The following is a 20975-nucleotide window of genomic DNA, read 5'->3' as shown; positions in this document are numbered from 1 at the left end:
ATTCCAAGGTACATTGAAGGAATTGGCAAAGAACAAGGCACCAGGAATTGATGGAATAAAAATTGAAATCTTTCAAGAAAGTGAGGTGACACAGGAGGCACTCACTCATCTCTGCCAAGAAATTTGGAAGACAACTATCTGGCCAACAAATTGGAAGAGGTCCGTATTTGTGCCCATTCCAAAGAGAGGTGACACAACGGAATGTGGAAATCATCAGACAATCTCTTTGATATCCCATTCGAGTAAAGTTTTACTAAAGGTAATACAGAAACATCTGCAAGCATACATTGACAGAGAACCTCCAGAGGTTCACGCCGGATTCAGAAGAGGTTGTGGAACGAAGTATATCATTGCTGATGTCCGATGGTTCTTTGAAAGCAGAGAATATCAGAAAGATGTTTACCTGTGCTTTATTGATTATGCAAAGGTTTTCGATTGTGTGGCTCATGATAAGCTATGGATAACATTGCAAAGTATGAGTATTCCAGAACATTTAATGTGCTCATGAGGAATCTGTACCAGGACCAAGAGGGACATGACATGGGAACACTGAATGGTTTAAAATTAAGAAAGGTGTGTGACAAGGTTGTATTCTTTCATCATACTTATTCAACCTGCATGCTGAGCAAATAATTCAAGAAGCTGGGTTCTATGAAGAAAAACGTGGCATCAGGATTGAAGGAAGACTCAATAACAACTTGCGATATGCAGATGATACAACCTTGCTTGCTGAAAGTGAAGAGGATTTAAAGTATTTACTGATGAAGATCAAAGAGCACAGCCTTTGGTATGGATTACATCTCAATGTCAAGAAAACAAAAATCGTCACCACTGGACCAATAAACATCATTCTTATCAACAGAGAAAAGATTGAAGTTGTCAAGGACTTCATTCTTCTTGGATTAACTATCAACATTCATGGAAGCAGCAGTCAAGAAATCAAACAACATATTGCATTAGGTAAATATGCTGCACAAGACCTTTTTAAAGTGTTGAAGATCAAAGATGTCAGCTTGAGGACTAAGGTGCACCTGACCCAAGCCATGGTATTTTCAATAACCTCATATGCATGTGAAAGCTGGACAGTGAATAAGGAAGACCATAGAAGAATTGATGCTTTTGAGTTATGGTGTTGGAGGAGAATATTGAAATTGCCATTGGCTGCCAAAAGAACCAATAGATCCATTTTGGAAGAAGTGCAGCCAGAGTGCTCCTTGGAGGCCAAGATGGCCAAACTTCGTCTCTCATACTTTGGACATATTGTCAGGAGGGACCAGTTGCTGGAGAAGGATATCATGTTTGGTAATGTGGAGGGTCAGATAAAAAGAGGAAGACTCCCCAACGAGATGGATTGGCCAGGTGCTGGCATCAATGGACTCAAGTGTGACAACAGTAATGAGGTTGGCCCAAGATTGGGCAGTGTTTCGGTCTGCCGTGCATAGGGTCGCTATGAGTCAGTGCCAACTCAATGGCACCTAACAACAACAACAACAGCTCACCATATTTATTCAACAAGTACATTGAACAAATAATCTGAGAAGCTGGATTATATGAAGAAGATTGTGGCATCAGGATCAGAGGAAGACTCCTTAATAACCTGCAATATGCAGATAATACAACCTTGGTTGCTGGAAATGAAGAGGGCTTAAAATACTTACTGATGAAGATCAAAGACCACAGCCTTCAGTATGGATTTCACCTGAATATACAGAAAACAAAAATCCTCACAAATTAACCAATAAATGATATCATGATAAATGGAAAAAAAGATTGAAGTTGTCAAAGACTTCACTTTGCTTGGATCCACAATCAATGTTCATGGCAGCAGCAGTCAAGAAATCAAACAACTCGTTGCATTAGGCAAATCTTCTGTACAAGATCTCTTTGAAGTATTCGAGAGCAAAGATGTCAGTTTGAGGACTAAGGTACTCCTGACCCAAGTCATGGTATTACCTCATATACATGTGAAAATTGGACAGTGAATTAGGAAGACCGAAAAGCAATTGAGGCATTTGGGTTATGGTGTTGGAGAAGAATATTACAAGTACCATGACTGCTAGAACAAACAAATCTGTCTCAGAAGAAGTATGTCCAGAATGCTCCTGAGAAGTTAGGATGATAAGTCTTCATCTCTCAGGAGGAACCAGTCTCTGGAAAATAAAGTGGTAAAGTGGAGCATCAGCAAAAAAGAGGAAGACCTCCAACAAGATGGATTAGCAAAGTGGCATCAGTAATGGGCTCAAGCGTAACAACAACTGTGAGGATGGTGCAGGACTGGGCAGTGTTTCATTCTATTGTGCGTAGGGTTGCTGTGAGTCATAGCTGACTTGGATGGCACCTGACATCAGCAACATACCTGTGGTGTATTTATATTCCTCTGTCATCTGGACTTATTTTTAAATTTTGTAGTTAAATCTTGAGATATAATCAGATTCAGCTTCAAATTTTTAGCAAGAATTCTTCCCAAGTGATCGTATATGTTGTATTAGTTATTTATTGCTGCAAAACAAATGATCCCCAAATGCACTGGATTAAAGTAACCATAATCATGTATTAACTCATGGTTTATGTACACGAGGGATTCGGATGGTACTCACTGAGATGGCTTGTCTCTGCATTATGATTTCTGGGATCTCAACAGTGGCATCCCTTGAGGGTCTGGAGGATGCACTGTATCCCCTGACACTGTGGGAGGGAGGTGACACCAAAATGACCCCAGGGTCAGTGGCAGTGGCAATAGGGGGGAGAGCAGCACCATAGGAGGGTCACCCATCACCCAGCACAATAACTTGTCACCCTACTCCACTCCATTACATGAGCATGGAGCACCCACCATTGGACAGAAAGGAGAGTCTCTGCATTGGCCAATGAGAGAGGGGAGACGCTGTGGGCTAGGGGTATAAGGGGGAGCGTTCTATGGCTGACCCACCCACAGGTGGTGAGGGTGGGGAGACAGTATGACAGCATGAGTAACCACACTGAATGACACTAACCTAGTGATGTCACTGGGTCTTAGCTGGAAAATTCTCAGGCTGAAGGACTGCAATCAAAGGCTGCAGGTTCTGCTAGGTGGCATTAGTAAGCAGGTTCTTTTCTATGTGGGGCTAACTTCCCCACAATGACTCATCCAAGAGACCAATGCTGAAGTGGCAATGTCTTTTATGACTTAGCTTGTGAAGCCATAAAGGAACATTTGTACTGGTCACAAAAATCAGCCCTTATCCAGTGAGAGAATGATCTAAACAAAGGCATGAATACCAATAGAGGGAGGTGTATTGGGATTAATATTAGAGGCTAGCTACCATGTGTATTCTGGTATGGTGTTGTAGGACAATCACTGGACTGCTAACTACTAGGTCAGTACTTCAAACCCATAGACAGCTCCTCAGAAACCTTTATAGGGTCACTATGAGTCATAACTCAAACACTTAACAGCAGCAGCAGCAACCATGCGTTTCAAGTCGTATTTGATGATGAAACAGGGGACAAGCCATATTATGTTCTCTAGCACTTCCGACTTCAAGGTCAGCACTTCAAACCCACCAAATATTCCATGGATCAAAGAGAAGGCTCTTTGTTCCTGTCGGAAACTATATGAATCAGAATCAACTTGATGGTGGTGGGTCATTTTCAGAACTCACTAAATCCACTCAATGGCAGTGGTTTGTAGTATTTGAGGTACCATGGTCCAAACCATTTAAGGGAAAATAAAATTAGGGTCTGCATGTAACCACTAAATCTTCATTTCTGCCATCTAAGGATATCCAAAGAGCAACCTGTTAATTCTACCATTGTTACTTCATTTTTAAATAAAGGCCTCTTTCATATAGAAGAACATGTTGTTGTTGTTACATGCTGTGGAGTTGGTTCTGACTCATAGCAAACCTGCATAGGGTTTCCAAGGAGTGGCTGGTGAGCTTGAACCACCAACCGTATGGTTCAAACTGACATTGCAGGCCAGTGCATTAACCCATAACACCACAACTAAAGAAAAACCTGAATTTTAGATGTGGAGCAAGAATTCCCCTAAGGGGCAGGTGGGAATACACTAGGTGCAACCTCTTGGAAGACTTTTTCTAGTCAAGTTGAGGACTCACATACACTTGTTGCTGTTAGTTACCACTGACATACTCCGTGACCCAAGAATTCCATGTCCAACTATGTACCTTAAGGAAATGTGTGCACATATAGTAGAAGCCACGTATAAAATGTTCAGAGCAGCACGTTAATAATAGCCCAATCTGGAAACAAGCCAACTGTCTCTTAAGAGTAATGTAGACAGATAAATGGATGCATACTGCTTAATTCCACTTACTTATGTCCCAAACCAAGCAATACTAAAGTATAGTGCTTTATGATCCTTTCTTAGAAGAAAAGAGTTGTTGTGTTTAAGCAAGAAAGTGATTACTATAAACGTTAGTCTTATGGTTACTGTTGGGGCAAGGGAGGGTTTTTCTGACTGGGAACATGAAAAGAAACTGCTGGGAGCTGGCAGTTTTATGTATTGTCCTTAGTTACAGACATTGGCTTTATAACTCATTAAGCTGCTTGTTTTTGTTTATGAATTTTTCTGTTTGTATCTGTATTTTACAATAAAGAAGGTTTTTGTTTGTTTTAAAAGAAATAAGGGGGAAATTTGATGTCTTTTTAATTTGGAAAAAAAAAGTAGTCTTAGGGAAATATAAATAAAGAAATAACTAGAGGCCATCTGTTCTTTCTCTGCTCCACCATCGCTCTCCTGTCCCTTTCTCCATAGGGGCTATCAGTGGGATCTCCTCTACTTCCAGTCACTGGCAGCATTCAGGCTGGAGACTATCACATGACCCTGACGCAGTAGAAGGGAAATCAGTGTGGTTAGACACACAAACAATCCTGGCGCTTCCTTCTCAATACTTCAGGAAGAGGCAGTTCCTTCTCTCCTCCTCCCAGTCCTCAAGAACTCCCCTCAGAAGTCCCCTTACTTTTTGCTCCCAGCCTTCTGGGCAAACTCGAAGGATCTGCTGATACGCATTCTCAGCAAGCCCTGCAGAGAAGCCAGTCTCTGGCTGTAACCTGGACTAATAATTGTTGTTAAATTCCAACTTATATAACAACTTATATAAAGCAACTCTGTATAACAGCTGGTGGATTTGAACTGCCCATCTGGTGGTCCACAGTCCAATGCTGATCCTACAGAGCCACACCAGGAGTCCAACTATGGGACGCTATAGGAACCCTAGTAGCATAGTGGATTACAAGCTGGGCTGCTAACCACAATCTCAGCAGTTCTGATCTACCAGCCGGATGAGGCTTTCTACTCCCTCAAAGGACCTCTGGTAGCGCAGTGTTTACAAATCGGAATTCTAACCTCTAGGTCAGCAGTTCAAAACTACCAGACTTTCCACAGGAGAAAGATGAGGCTTTCTGTTCCTGTAAAGATTTATAGCCCTGGACAGCCATACAAGGTTGCTAAGAGTTGGAACCAACTCAACGGCATACAACCACCGTCACCACCACCACCATCACCAGTGTCTTAGTTCTCAGCAGTGGGTCTGAAGAACAATTTGGGTACTGGACATTGTCCACCATCCTGTTACACCTTTGCTGATGGATCTTCTGTTACATGCTAGAGACTTCATTAGTTATTTTGTTACAATGTGTAATACTTTCTAATTCATACTGATTTTATTCTCACAGCAATCCTATGACATAAATGGGGGATATCTAATTATTTTCATATTTCAAAGAGGCAATTGAGGGTTGGAAGGTCACTGTCAAGGGCTAGCTAAAGTCACTCTAAAGGGCTAGCTGTGTCTCTGCCTGACACACCCAAAGCCTCTTGGCAGGGAAATAGCCCTTGGTGATCCCTCAGGCTGATATCATCTGACCCACCCCATTCTACAGCTGATTTTGCCAGGGATGAGTATCTGACTCATGGGTAGCCAAGCTATAAAACCCCACTGCTAGCCAATCGACTCTGACTCATAGAAACTCTATAGAACAGAGTCCAACTGTCCCTTTGTGTTTCCAAGGCTGTAAATCTTTACAGGAGCAGTCAGCCTCGTCTTTCTCCCATGGAGCAGTTGGTATGTCCAAACTGTTGACCCTTTGGTTCACAGCCCAACTTGTGAGCCATTGTTCCACCAGGGTTCCTTAGCCAAGCTATAAACCAGTTTAAAAACAAAAAAACAACAGTTGTCTTTCAGTTGGCAACCCCATGTATGTCAGAGTAGGCCGTGTGGGTAGATAGGGTTTTCATTTTAACAATATTTTACTGTGTTTTCAGTGACCATTTACTCCATAATTTCTATTCAATAATTTCTACACAAGTTGTTCAGTTGCATTGGTTATATTCTTCACAGTGAACATTCTCATTATTTCTATTCTAGTTGTTCCATTTTCATTTATCTAGTTTCCTGCCCCCTTACAGTCTCTCTCTCTCTCTCTCTCTCTCTTTTTTTGTTTTTTCTTTCTTTTTTTTTCATTCAACAGTGTTTGGTTCCATTCCCTGTTTTTCTCATCTTGTTTAACAAGAATTGTTGACCATTTGATCTTTTGTATAGGTGATGTTTTGAAGGAGCACAGTACTTACAATGTCCATTATTTGGCTAGTCAATCTGTTATTTAGCTACAAAGTGATCTCATGGGTTAGTTTTGGTTCAAGATTTGAAGAATATATTAGGGCAACAGCCTCCAGTCCCAACAAATCTAATAAATCTAGTTTTTGTTTTGTTTTGTTTTTAGGAATTTGAGGTCCTATTCTACCCTTTTCTCCATTTTATCAGGTTCCATAAACTTGATTAGAACACTTGGTCAGTCACTATCTAGTTCTGTTCTTGGGGTAGATGAGGAAGTGGTTCATGTAGACTGTTTTGTAGACTAATTTCTTCTGTAAGTCTTTGGTTTCCTTTTCGTCTTGGTTGATCCAAATGAATAGAGATAATAGTTGCATCTTAGATGGTCCCTAGAGTTTTCAATGACTGATTTTTTTCAGAAATGCATAGACCACCAGGCCTTTCTTCTAGGTGGATTTAAACTGTCATCATTTGTAACAACCACAGACTACACAAAGTGATTGCAGAGTGATATATGGGGTACCCTAGAGCAGCAGCTCAAACATGAAAAATGGTGATTACGTGCATAATTATGTATCTTATACAATGCTTGTGGAATAAACAGGGAGGTTGTTGTCATTAAGACAAAACACTAAAAGACAATAAGATTAGAAAATTGTACGTCGACATCATAAAGCAGTCATAATCATTGATAAACAGCAAAGGGTAAACTCTATATAAATATAAGGTGAAATAGTTAATTGGCATTGGCAGGAGAATTGAAAGCAGAGACATAAGTGGACGAAGGAGGCCTGATAGCGTAGTGGATTATGTATTAGGTGGATAACCACAAGATCAGCAATTCAAATCTACCAGCTGCTCCACTGAAGAAAGATGAGATTTTCTGCTCCTGTAGAGAGTTACAGCCTTGGAAATCCTATACAGGGTCACTGTGAATCAGAACCAATTCGACAGCACACCACTATCACCACCAAGTTCCACAACAAGGCCAAAAGCCAACTGTGGAACGGAGCATCAATTGCTCATAGGCAAATTCAGACTGAAGCTAAAGAAATTTAAAACAAGTTCAAGAAAGTCAAAATATGACCTTGAGTATATCCTACCTAAATTTAGAGACCATCTCAAAAACAGATTTTGATGCATAGATACTAATGACCAAACACAAGAAGAGTTGTATTTCTTCAAGAACATCATGAAGAAAGAAGAACATTATTAAAAAGATAGGAAAGAAAGAAAAGACCAAAATGAATGTCAGAAGATACTCAGTTTTGAAACTTGCTCTTGAGCATAGAAAAGGCAAAGCAACTGGAAGAAATAAGGAAGTAAAAGAGCACAACAGAAAATATCAAAGGGTAGTTTGAGAAAACAAAGTAAAATATTTTAATGAAATGGACAAAGACCTGGGAAGAGTAGAGCATACTCAGCATTTCTTAAGCTGAAAGACGTGAAGAAGAATATCAATCCTCAACTTGAAATATTGAATGATTCTAAGGGCAAAATATTGATTGATATAGGAAGCATCAAAAGAAAATTGAAAGAATTAAGTCACTGTACTAGAAAGAATTGATTTATGCTAAAATATTTAAAGAGGTAGCATATGAGTAAGAACTGATGGTACTTAAGGAAGAAGTCCATTCTTCACTGAAGGAATTAGTAAGAAACAAGATTCCAGGAATTAATGGAAATGTTTCAACAAACTGATACAGCACTGTAGGTGCTCATTTGTCTATGTCAAGAAATTTAGAAGACAACTACCTGACCAACCCATTGTAAAGGATTTATTTGTGCCCATTTTGAAGAAAGGTGACCCAATGGAATCTGGAAATTATCAAACAATATCATTAATATCACATGTGAGTAAAAATTTGCCAAAGATAATTTTAAAATGATTGCAGCAGTACACCCACAGGGAGCTGCCAGACTAGAAATCAAGACATACTATGGACTTCCAGAAGAACATACAAATCTGTCTTAGCCAGAAGTCACCTTAGAAGCAAGGGTGGCGAGACTTAGTCTCTTGTATTTTGGACATGGTGTCAAGAGGGACTAGTCCCTGGAGGATATCATACTTGGAAAACTAGTGGGTCAATTAAAAACAGGGAGATCCCCATCAAGATAAATCAACACAGTGGCAGCAACAATGAATTTAAGTATAATAATTGTAAGAATGGCACAGGCCTGGATAGTGTTCTTTCTGTTGTGCATATGGTCTCTATGTGTGGGAACTGACTTGAGTACCTAACAACAAGTTTCCATAACAGCAGGGAGCAGAACTCCTATGCTGAGTGGACTTGTTGGTCATTACTGTTGAATACCATTGAGTCAGTTCTGACTCATTGTGACATTGTTTTGGGTTTCCAAGGAGAGGCTGGTGGGTTTGAACTGCCAATCCTGTAGTTAGCAGTTCAGTTGGTCCATGTCATTTTTAAATGTTTGAGTAGATGAGCAGACTATATTAACAAGGAATACTGAGCCCACAAGATAATTAAAATTATATCTTATTTGGTTACAAAGGATCCTCAGTGACTCTGTGGTTAAAGCATGCAGCTGCAACGAAATGATCAGTGGTTCAAACCCACCAGCTACTCCATTGTAGAAAGATGTGGCAGTCTGCTTCCATAAAGATTTACAGTCTTGAAAACCCTAGAATCCTATGGGGCAATTCAACTCTGTTGAATAGAGTTTAGGACTATACAGCATTGAGTTTAGTTATCTGATTACGATAGTAAAGACATTCTTTCAACACTGATGGAAAAGTAGCAGAGAAAAAAATTAAAAAGTTAGGATAAGTCTAGAATGTCCATTATGTAATTAACAGAATGTTGTTGTTGTTTGTTGTTATGTGCTGTTGGTTCAATTCCGTCTCCTATCAACATTCTCTAGGTTGTAAACTTTATGGAAGAACCCTAGTGGAGCAGTAGACTAAATGCTTGGCTGCTAAGAGAAAGATGGGTTGTTCAAACCCACAACTGCTTTAAGGGAGAAAAATGTGACAACTTGCTTCCATAAAAATTAAACCTGTTGCCATCAAGTTGGTGTGTGCTGCCGATTTGATTCAGACTTATATCAACACTAAAGAACAGAGTAGATCTACTCATATAGAGGTTTCCTAGGCTATCACGTTTATGGAAGCAGATCTTTAGGCCTTCTCTTTTGTGGAGCCACTATGTTGTAGTCACCTAGTACGTACCCATTGTACCACCAGAGATCCTTCTCTGTAAGATTACAGCCATTGAAAACCCTATGAAGTATAGTTCTATTTTGACATACATGGGGGTGCCATGAGTCAGAATCAACTTGACAGCAATGAGTTTCAGCTTATCCTAGTGTGGTGCTGTGGGTTAATGCGCTGAACTGTAAGGTTAGTTTAAACTGCAAGGTCTGCAGTTCAAGTTCACAAGCTGCTTCTCAGAAATGTTATACAGGATCACTTTGAGTTGGAACTGACTCAATGGCACTTAACAGCAACAACAACAAACCAATAAAATAACTAAATAAATGCTATTTCGCTTTTGGAGGCAATTTGATAGTGCCTACCCAACTAGTCCTGGTGTGCTGCTGTGGGTTAGTGTACCCCACTGCAAAGCGTTTTGAACCACAAAGTCAGCTGTTCAAGTTCACCAGCTGCTCCTCAGATACAGGATCGCTATGGGTTGGAATCGACTCAATGGCACTTAACAGCAACAACAACCAAACTAGTGAAAGGAGAATTGTTTTGATACAGCAATCCCACTTGTAAGAATATATCAACCAGAAACATAATTAACCCTTAAACAATGCAGGTTTAAATTGTGTGTGTCCACACACAAGATTTTTTTCATAACATTGTGTGAAATCTCCACATGAGTAGTTCATCTCTCCAGCAAATTGTGTATCTCACTAAAATATAATCTTTCTCAGTTCTTGTGTATTTTTCATTGTGTTTACTGCAATGCCATAAACCTTGTACAATACCATGTGACCCATATGAAGTACCACTAGTGATGCTGGAAGTGCTCCCAAGAAGCAGAGAAGAGTCATGACATTACAAGAAAAAGTTGAATTGTTTGATATCTATCATAGATGGAGGTCTGCAGCAGCAGTTACCTGCCATTTCACTAGCAATGATTCCAGTGTCAAAAAGAAAAGGAAACTTGCAGCTACACCAGACTTGAAAACATTGTGCTTTTTGCAAAATATCTTTTTATCACATATTGAAAATGCAGTGTTTATGTGGGTGTAATATGTAATACATGTAACATTCAATTGTGTCAATTGACTAAGACTTATGGTCAAAGTAGACTATTAGTAGTTAAGTTCTGGGAGTGATAAAAGTTATATAGGGATATTCAACTGCACAAGGGGTCCCTAACCCTGCATTGTTCAACGTCAACTGTACTTACATAAGCCAGCAAGGTTTTGTGTAAGATGTTCACCATACCATTAATCAGAGTAACAAAAAATTAGAGGCAAAATGTTATGCATTTAATTAAGTCCCACCAAAAGATATCTTGAAGTCCTAACCCCTGTACCTCTTAATGTGACCTTGCTTGGTAATAGAGTCTTTGAACATGTGCGTGAATAATTTCTTTTGGAAAGATCAGCACAAGGTTGGTCTCTAGGAAGTGGAGGTTAAAGATATCCCCAAAGCCCAACTTTTCCAACATATGTTGGATAACATATGTTGTTGTTAAGTGTCATCAAGTCTGTTCCAACTCATAGCGAACATGTGTAGGATTTCTAAGAAGTGGCTGGTGAGTTTGAACTGACAACCTTGTGGTTCAAACCAACCTCGCCGTCCAGTGCTTCATTCCACAGTGCCACGCCAGGACTCCTCAACATGTCGTACTACTCTATAATCTTTGACATCAATCACCACTCCTCCCCTCCCTCACATCCCAAGATTTTGTAACATGCTTCATTCAATGTTTTACAGAACTCACAACTGTCAAAGGAAATGGCTCACGTAAAAGTACCAAATCCATACTTCTGAGTTCTGTCTGGAGGATTCTCCTTACCCACCTAGCATCAGAAGCTAAGAGACCCAAGTTGGCAGGTCAGATGACTTTTGAGGCTGTGGGATCTGGTGATTCAGGTTGGGTGATGGGCTGAAAGTTCCACGAAGTAGAGGTCAGATGTAAAGAGCCAAATGCAAGACCCAGGACAAGAGAAAGAACTTTGCCAAAGCAGTCCTATAAATTGGACTCAGGGTGGACTAAGGGTGGTGACCTGAATCACATCACCTAGTAAAGGGAGGGCATACTTAATCCTTAGTTCCACCTTAAGCCTTACTCCTTAGTTCACCTTAATCCAGTTTAATTAACAACTCACTTCAAAATGGGTCCATAGTCACAGGTACAGAAGCTAGGATTTATAACACATCACAGAATGGAACAATATGACTAGAAGGCCATAATAAATAATTAGCTGTCTTGTTAGCATCAGTTAACATGTTGTTATACTAGATAGGGTGAATCTGAATCCAAACTGTTGTTAGTTGCCATCAAGTTAACCCCTGACTCATGGGAACCCCATATGGTAGAAAGTGGAACTGCCCTAAAGGGTTTTCTTGGCTGGTATCTTTATGGGAGCAGATCTCCAGGCATTTCTTCCATGGAGCCACTGGTTGGGTTTAAACCCATCAGCTGGTCCTAGGAATCCCTATACAGGGTCGCTATGAGTCAGAATCAACTCGAAGACACTTAACAACAACAATGGAGAAGTCCACGTGGCAAACAACTGAGGCCTCCTACTAGTAAGCAGTACTAACTTGCCAGGTGCATAAATCCCTTGGTAATGAGTCTGCCACCCAGTCAAGTCTTCTGATGGCTGGGACTTTTCTAACATCTTAACTACAATTTCTTAAGAGACCTTGAGCCAAGAACTGCCATGCTAATACATTCTTGATTCCTGACTCACAGAAACTGTGTGAGATAATAAATGTTCATTGTCTTAGTAGTCCTAGTGGGGTGCTATAGGATAAGCATTGACAAGGTCCGTGGCTCAAACCCTTCAGTAGCTCCTTGGAAACCCTATACAGGTTGTGAGTAGGAACCAATGCTACAGTACTTAACAACAACAAAGCTATTTGTGCCCTGGTATGGTGCTGTCGGATAAGTACTGGACTGGTAACTAGGAGGTCAGCAGTTCAAACCTATTTGCTGCCTTTGGAATCCCTATACAGGACCTCTGTGGCTCAAAAATGACTCCGTGGCATACAACAACAACATTGTTATCTTTAGCCATTAATTTTGGGGGGTAATTTGTTATGCAACAACACGTAAGCAAAACAAGTACAAACGGAGGACAGGGAAGGACATTTTACTGGTCCAATATTTTATATTCCTCTTTGTTGTTTGTATCTTCATGATCAGCATTTGTAATTTTTAATTAAAAGTTAAAGGAATTAGACAACCTTCAAGGAAAAATGCTAGTTCATCATTTGCTGGATCTAGAAAGAATAATACATATTTTAGAAAACGTGTAAACAACTCCTTCAATGACTAGTTGTGGTGCCTGTAAGTATATATATAAAACGATCAATCACTGTCTAGATCTTATGGTGTTCTTTTATTATCAGGAGCAGATAGTTTGTCTAACTGGGCAAAATTAGACAAACTATCTGCTCCTGGTGATAAAAAAGGCAACAGAAGATACAGACAGTAATTGATCATTATGATTTTCTGATGAAATATATTATTCAGTCATCCTGACTTGCAGAGGAAGAAACCACAGAAGGGTAGTTCTTTCTGCTGCACAAACGCTATGTTTATGTTAACAAAAGGACAAAGAAACACTCTCTGAGTTTTTCTTTAGAGAATCAGTACTTCAATGTGCAGTATCTAGCTAATGGAGATGCCACTAGTTAAGACACAAGTGAAAGAAGGCAAGTATTTAACATCTGCTTTCTTCTTATGGCTCCCATAGCTTTCCTTGGGGTTCCATTGACACCCATCGGGACTTCAGTGTTTGTCATTAGTTCACATCATTTCTTCTCTTCTATCCTATTATTTTATATCTGTACTCTTTGGACAAGCCCAACCAATCAGTCTAGCCAGGTTTCAGTGTAAGGCCTTCCTGGAAAAACACCATTTGCTTAATGACTTCCCCTGTTCATAGTTACATTTAATTCCTATTGAGCTAATGGTACCAGGGGACTGATGTCTGCATCCTGTAGAAAATATTCCCATCATTTCTTCCTCTCCACTTAAAAACATTCTTTAGCTCTTAGTAAAGTTAAGGGCCCCAGAAAAATCCTTGTGTGAGTATTGGGTGTGCTGTTATGTGGATTTTTATCCATATAGCAGATTCTTTTAAGTGAATATTAATCTTGCCGTTAAATAAACTAAACATCTGCAATTTTTCCATATGCAATGATACATCAAGGGAGGAAGGAGTGTAAGAGAAGAGGATAAATCATTAAAAAGAGAACGTTAGGCTAAGGCAAAGAAAACCTAAGCCTAGACTAACTGTCTGAAAAGTTAAAGTAATTGTTCTCTTTGAATTACATCATCAACCCAAGTTGAGGTGTTCAGGACCATTCTAGTCACTGTTATTCCAGCTAACCACCCAAGTAGTAAAAAAAAAAAAAAAAAAAAATCTAAATTAATTAAAAATAGCAAAACCACAACCTGTTCTTGTTCATTTTTAGCATCCAGAGTTACTATTCAGACAGGAACTTGACACCTGTTTAACTCATTTAAAACGTAAGTGTTAGTAAAATAATCCCCCAATATCCTCTGCTAGCTCCCTTTACTAATAACACAAGCTATCCCCTAAAGTTTTTCTCCCAAAAGAGGCTAGTTGTATGTTGTTTTGACTATGAAAATCAAATCTTTGGAGTACTGATTATTTCATAGTCTCATTTGGATTGTGGTTGGCAAATAAGGGTGAGATAAAGTCCAAATGAATTGACTCTGAAAATTCCAGTGCTTGTGTGGATTTATTTAGCCCTTTGATGTCTTTTTTTGTTTCTCTGTTGGAATGTTTTAAATATGCACTTAAGTCACCCATAGAAAATGCTGTTAATATAAATGGACCTATGTTTAGAATGGGCTGTCATCTTAACCTTCTCAAAGATGCAAAACCCATAAAACACAAAGGGTTAATTGGAATTAATTACCTCTTCTGTTTCTTCTTTTAAATATGAGAGGTTGCAAAGTTCAGATTGCCTTTCCTTCCCAGCTCTCTATTTACTCAGGTGACTTAAATTTTGGCTGTTTTAGAGAGGGGTTGACCCTCAACTCTAGGACATTCCTCTTAAAATTGAGGTTTGACTTCCATGCCTTACTGATTATTTTAAGAGTACTATTTGAAGCTTAATTTTGATATTCTATCTTTGTAGTGATTGCAGTGTTAACAAATCTGGACAGCTCACCCCAAGGTCAAGGAGCTCTGGTGGCATAGTGGGTTATACATTGGGCTGCTAATCTCAAAGTCAGCAGTTCAAATCCACCAGACAATCCACGGGAGAAAGATGAGACTTTCTGTTCCCATTAAGATTTATAGCCTTGGGAACCCTATATAGGGTTGCTATGAGTTTGAACCAACTCAACAGCTCAAAACCACCCTCACCCCTACCAGGTCAGAGATTCGATCCAGGATTCAAACCCACCAGCCACTCCTTGGAAACCAAACTGTATGCAAAGTCACTATGAATCTGAAGTGACTTGATGGCAGTGGTTCTGGTTTACCATCAGCTAGGCAGGGTCACTATGAGTCAGAACAGGCTCAACTGGCTCAATGGCACACAACAACAACAACAACAACAACAGCAAAAACAATAAATGTAGTAGAAGGTATTGTGCTGTAAGATAAGCAATGGACTGCTAACTACAAAGTTGGTAGTTTATACTCGCCAGCCACTTCTTGTTATTGTTAGGTGCCATCGAGTCAGTACCGGCCCATAGCGACCTCATGCACAGCAGAACAAAACACTGCCCGATCCTGGGCCAACCTCACTACTGTTGCCATGCTTGTCACTTCTTGAAAACCCTATATAGGGTCGCTGTGAATTGGAACTGACTCAACAGCACTTAGCAGGAACAAGAAACGTGGTAGAAACGAGACAAGGAGCTCAGGTAGTACAATGATTAATTTAGGGCTGAACTAAAGGGTCAGCAGTTCAAACCTGTAAGTGACTCTACATAAAAAAAAGACCTCATGACCTGGTTTAGTAAGGATTTCAGCCTAAGGAACTCCATGGGACAGTGTTACTCTGTAATATAGGGTCACTATGATTCAGAATTGACAAATGGCAAATAGCAGAAATGAGACACAGTGTAAAAACTATTTTAAAATATTAAAGGATCATCTTTCCTTTGTTGAATTTTGCATCTCTCATAAAAGTAGGTCAATGGTACACAACTATGCTATGCCAGAGGCTTCAAGAAAGGATCAATCTCTGGTGTGCTTGAGTGTACACTTCACTTCTAAATGCGAGCCCATTCAAAATTAGTACATTCAGAGCAGAAAGAAAAGAGTATAAACATAATGCTTTTCATGAACTTCTAAAACTTATGAGCACTCCTTAGGGGCAAAGGTGAGCATTATATCTTGTATAATAGCAGAGATGTCTTTAAAGCAATTGGGTGCCATTCTGAGTAATAAGAGGCCTGCTGAAGTGATCACTTGAAGGTTTTTGTGGGACAGAAATAGATAGCATCTTGCTACCTCTCAAACTGATGGTACAGTCTGACCCACTAGTTTCCCTTTCTCCAAAATAACCTTGTTTCAGTTGTTTTTGTTTCTGGCTTTGTGGTGTTGAGTTGGTATCCTTGGGTAGGTTAGTTCAGTTGGTGACCTCATTAGACTAACAAGGCCAAGGAAGTATGGATCATTTGGCATTGTGAAGGCAAGTATTCGTTAGCAGTAAACTCTTTCCTCCCTGCTCGATTCTCCTCCCCCCGTTTATGAAGCTGTAAGCAGCTAAACATGTTTTACTAGGAGGAATAATGGAAAAGCATGGGTTTTGTAATTGAATGAAACTGAAAGCAAATATATATTAGATGAGAATCTTGGGCAAATTCTTTGACCTGTCTATGCCTCCGATTTCTCATCTGAAAATTGAAGTCAAATCAAAATTTACTGTGAGAATTAGAGAATGTAAGTGACATGGCACACAGCTGGCTAATGACACACAGCTCACTAATGGTGCTTCTCTGATTGTCATTAGTGTGATTTGCCAACTCTTTCTTGTTCCCCTTCTCAGCATATGTCAGGGTTGGACTGCATGGTCCAGGTTTGGTACGGGAGACATGGGTTTGTTTCTGGCTAACAAGTTGTGAGCAAAAATAGCACATACTTATAAATGTCAGTGCAAGACCCTTTTCCTTTGATGTGTAACTGGCAATATTCTAGATGGTGGTTCCTCTTTCAGTCCGAGTTCAAGGACAACAGTGAGCAGAATGCTCCTAATGACTCATGAAGAACAAGTGGAGGGAAACCAGCTTTTTCTGCTCTTAGATCCTCTAATTGACTGGATGAGGTCCACTCACAGTATCAAAGGTAATCTTTACTTAAGGTCACCTGATTGTAAATGCTAATCACAGCTACAAAATACTTCCATAACAACACATGGACTCGTGTTTAACCAAACAAATGGGTACCATACTCTAGTCAAGCTGACGTGTAAAATCAACCATTACAACACCCTTTGGATGATGATTCTCAAACCTCAAAAGGCAAAACTGGAAAGTTGGTCAAGTGCAGAACCTGGTTTAAGTCCTTTAACTGCCTGATCTGTCAATCACACACAGCCAACCCAGGGCAGGCCAAGGTCTCTTGGGCAATCTGCCAATAGGTCCCTATGGGAGGGACTTCTGCTGTTATACTTTCTCTGCTGTAACCACACACTCACAGTCTCTAGATAATCTTAAGGCAGCTGCGGCAAGCATCAGTTTTAGTCTGCTAGTGAGAGGGAGTTGATGAATCCAAACAAACTGGCACATCATTGGCTCAGGGAAGCCATGGGGGTTGGGGGAGGGGTGAATCAAAGGTCTGACCTTTCTACCTTCAGGATTTGGGGGAGTTTGTTTCAAGTATGGTATAAAGAAAGCACTTCAGGCTCAAGGGGAGAACAAAATCATTTTGAAGCAATAAATATTAACCAAACTTCAAATAGTCATTCAAACACCTGTTTTTTGTGTTTTCTCTGTTATCTTTATTCATTGCTTTAGTTAACAGTTCCTGGCCTGTAGTAAAACACATGAAGTATAGCAACTAGAAAAAAAAAAAAAAAAAACACCACGAAAGACTCAGCTCAGAGCAGGAAAGCAGAGGCATGGGGAGCCAGCCAATGTTCTCAGGTTGTAAAATAAAATCTCTAGACCAATGGGACACTGGCCTCAGGCCATGGCAGTGATTAATGCCAAAGTTGTAAAAAGTGTTATGGTGGGAACGGTTAGCCAGGTTGTACTGTGTGTGTGTGTGTGTGTGTGTGTGAGCAAGCACATACATGAGCACGCCCTTTGCATGTGAACTGTTTTTTTTTTTCTTCAAAGCAACTTAACATGAAACATTACTTTCAGTTGTATGGGGATCTGAAAATAAAATTAAGGAGTCCTTTACTTTTCTCTTTTAATTAAGAACTTAAGCAACTTTGTAGAAGAAAGGAAACCTAAGAAACATTAAACTCTAAGCCAGTTACATCAGTCCAAGTTTCCCCTCATCTTTATTAATATGTTCATACATTTTTACACAGTTGTAATTAGTTAGACATACAATTATTGGCTCTACATTTTTTTATCTCACTTTATTTTGTACCAGCATTTTCAGACTTATTTGAAACGCGTTTCTTTTGTTTTTCTTTTTTAACTTTAGCATATTCTATTACACTGATATGCTATGACTTGCTTAATCATTCCCCTATTGTTGGGCCTATGAACTCTTTTTCATGGTTTTGCTGTTATCAGTGATGCCACTTCCAACATCTCTATGCAATTTTTTTTCTTTTTGCATTTAGTTTACTTTAGATTATTTATGTTCTCTAATGTGACATTCCGTAGGAGAAAGATGAGGCTTTCTGCTCCCGTAAAGATTTACAGCTTTGGAAACCTTGTACAGGATTGTTATGAGTCAGAATGAACTCCACGGCACATAACAACAACAACAATGTGACATTACTGAGCCATGAGGTATGAAGAGTTACTTGTCTCTATCTGTGTTCTAATTTGGTGTCTTTAACAATATAGAAGTACACAGTCTCAGCTCTACACCAACTTTTCTATAGTCTGCTTTGGAATGCTGGGGTTAGGAGCCTACAGACTATATTTCCCAGGCTTTGTTCCCAGCCAGCTTCCTATTAGGTTCTGACCATGAAGACACCAGCAGAAAATTAGAAGGTAGAAAGAAGGGAGCATCCATCATTCTCTTTCTTCTTCTGCCAATATTTCTAGAAGTGACTATATTTCTGGATGGCCTCCCTCATGCTTCCAGCATCCTGTATGGTGTTTCCAGTGATACAGTAAGAAGTGCAATTCTGGGCTGTTGTAACACCAGCTCTTCGTATTTTATGCCCTTGGCTGCTTTCTGTCTTTCTGTCCTTAATATTCCCACTTCTCACTTGTCAGTATGGTTAGGTTTCAAAGAAAAGATCATTATGTGAAAATAGGTAATATGCAAAAATGCAATATGATCACATCAGATCACAAAATAGAGGATACCTATATTGTTACATAACTGTCAAGTTACGTTATATAACTGCCAAGCCACTGAGAATCATGGCCCAGCCAAGCTGACACATATCCTTAACCTTCACATTCATACGAACTTGGCATATGTTACTGACAGATTTATGCCAATAACGAGAAAAATAGTCAGATAGTAGATTTTTTTTACTATTGTAAATGTGAAATATCAGAAAATGAAATCGTCGGTAAGTGAGGAGTAGGTGTAATCTCAGGATTGTTGTTGTTAGGTATTGTAGATTTGTCTCTGACTCTTAGCAACCCTGTGTGTAATAGAACAAAATGTTGCCTGTTGTAATAGAACAAAATGTTGCACCAGCTTCACAACAGTAGATATATTTGAGCTAATTGTTGTAGCTACTGTGTCAATCCAAGTGACATCAGCAATGATATCCCTAGTTCTAAATCCTCTTCTGAATCTGACTTCAAATTTTTAACAGTCTTCAGCAAAATTTTGCTTGCATGTGATATTAATGATATTGTTCTATGATTTCCGCATTCTCTCGAGTCACCTTTCTTTGGAATGGGCACAAATAAGCTGACCAGCTAGCTGTCTCCCAAATATCTTGGCATGGGCAAGTGAGTACCTCCAGTGCTGCATCAGTTTGTTGAAACATTTCAGTTGGTATGAAGTCAATTCCTGAAGCCTTGATTATCCCCAGTGCCTTCAGTGCAGCTAGGACTTCTTCCTCCAATACCATCAGTTCTTAATCATATGCTACTCTTGAAATGATTGAACATTGACCAGTTCTTTTTGATACAGTGACTCTGTATATTCCTTCCATCTTTTCCTGCATCATTCAGTATGTTGCCCTTGTTGTTGTTTAATGTCATTGAGTCAATTCTGTCTCATAGCAACCCTGTATAAGTTTTCTGAGGGGTAGCTGGTGGGTTTGAACCACCGACCTTGCAGTTAACAGTCCAGTGCTTATCCTACAGTGCCACACTTAGAATTCTTCAATATTGTAACATAAGACTTGAATTTTCTCTTCAATTCTTACTGCTTGAGAAATGCTGAGTGTTTTCTTCCTTTTTGGTTTTCTACTTTCAGGTCTTTGCATATTTAATTATAATACTTGACTCTGTGCTCTTGAGCTGCCCTTTAACATTTCTAGTCAACTCTTTACTTCATCATTTCTTCCAGTTGCTTTAGCTTTTCTACATTCAAGAACACATTTCAGAGTCTCATCTGACATCCACTTTAGTTTTTTCTTTCTTTTCCATCTTTTTAATAACCTTTTGTATTCTCCGTGGATGATGTCCTTGAAGTCATCTCACAACTCTTCTGGTCTTTGGTCATTAGTGTCTAATGCATCAAATCTGTTCTGGGATGGTCACTAAATTCAAGTGAGATGTATTTAAAGTTATATCTTGGCTCTTGTGGAGTTGTTTGAATATTATTCAGCTTTAACTTGCATATGAGCAATTGAAGGTCTGTTCCACATTTGGCCCCTGGCCTTGTTTTGGTTGATGATATTGAGCATCTCCACCACTTCTTCCCACAGATATAGTCAATTTGGTTCTTCTGTATTCCTTCTGGTGAGGTCCTTGTGTATTGTTGCCATTTAGGTGTTGAAAGTAAGTATTTGCAATGAATACCAAGAATGCTGGTCTTGCGAAATTCCGTCATGTGATCTCCAAATCAATTCTATCAACAAGGCCATATTGTCCAACTACAGATTCTTCCTCTTTTATCCCTGTTTTCACATTTAATCACCAGTAATGATCAGTACATCTTGAGTACATGTTTGATCAA

Source organism: Chrysochloris asiatica, unplaced genomic scaffold (genome assembly GCF_000296735.1).
Source record: "Chrysochloris asiatica unplaced genomic scaffold, ChrAsi1.0 scaffold00181, whole genome shotgun sequence".
NCBI lineage: Eukaryota > Metazoa > Chordata > Mammalia > Afrosoricida > Chrysochloridae > Chrysochloris > Chrysochloris asiatica.
The sequence above is the reverse complement of the archived record's forward strand: the minus strand, read 5'-3'. Positions refer to the sequence as shown.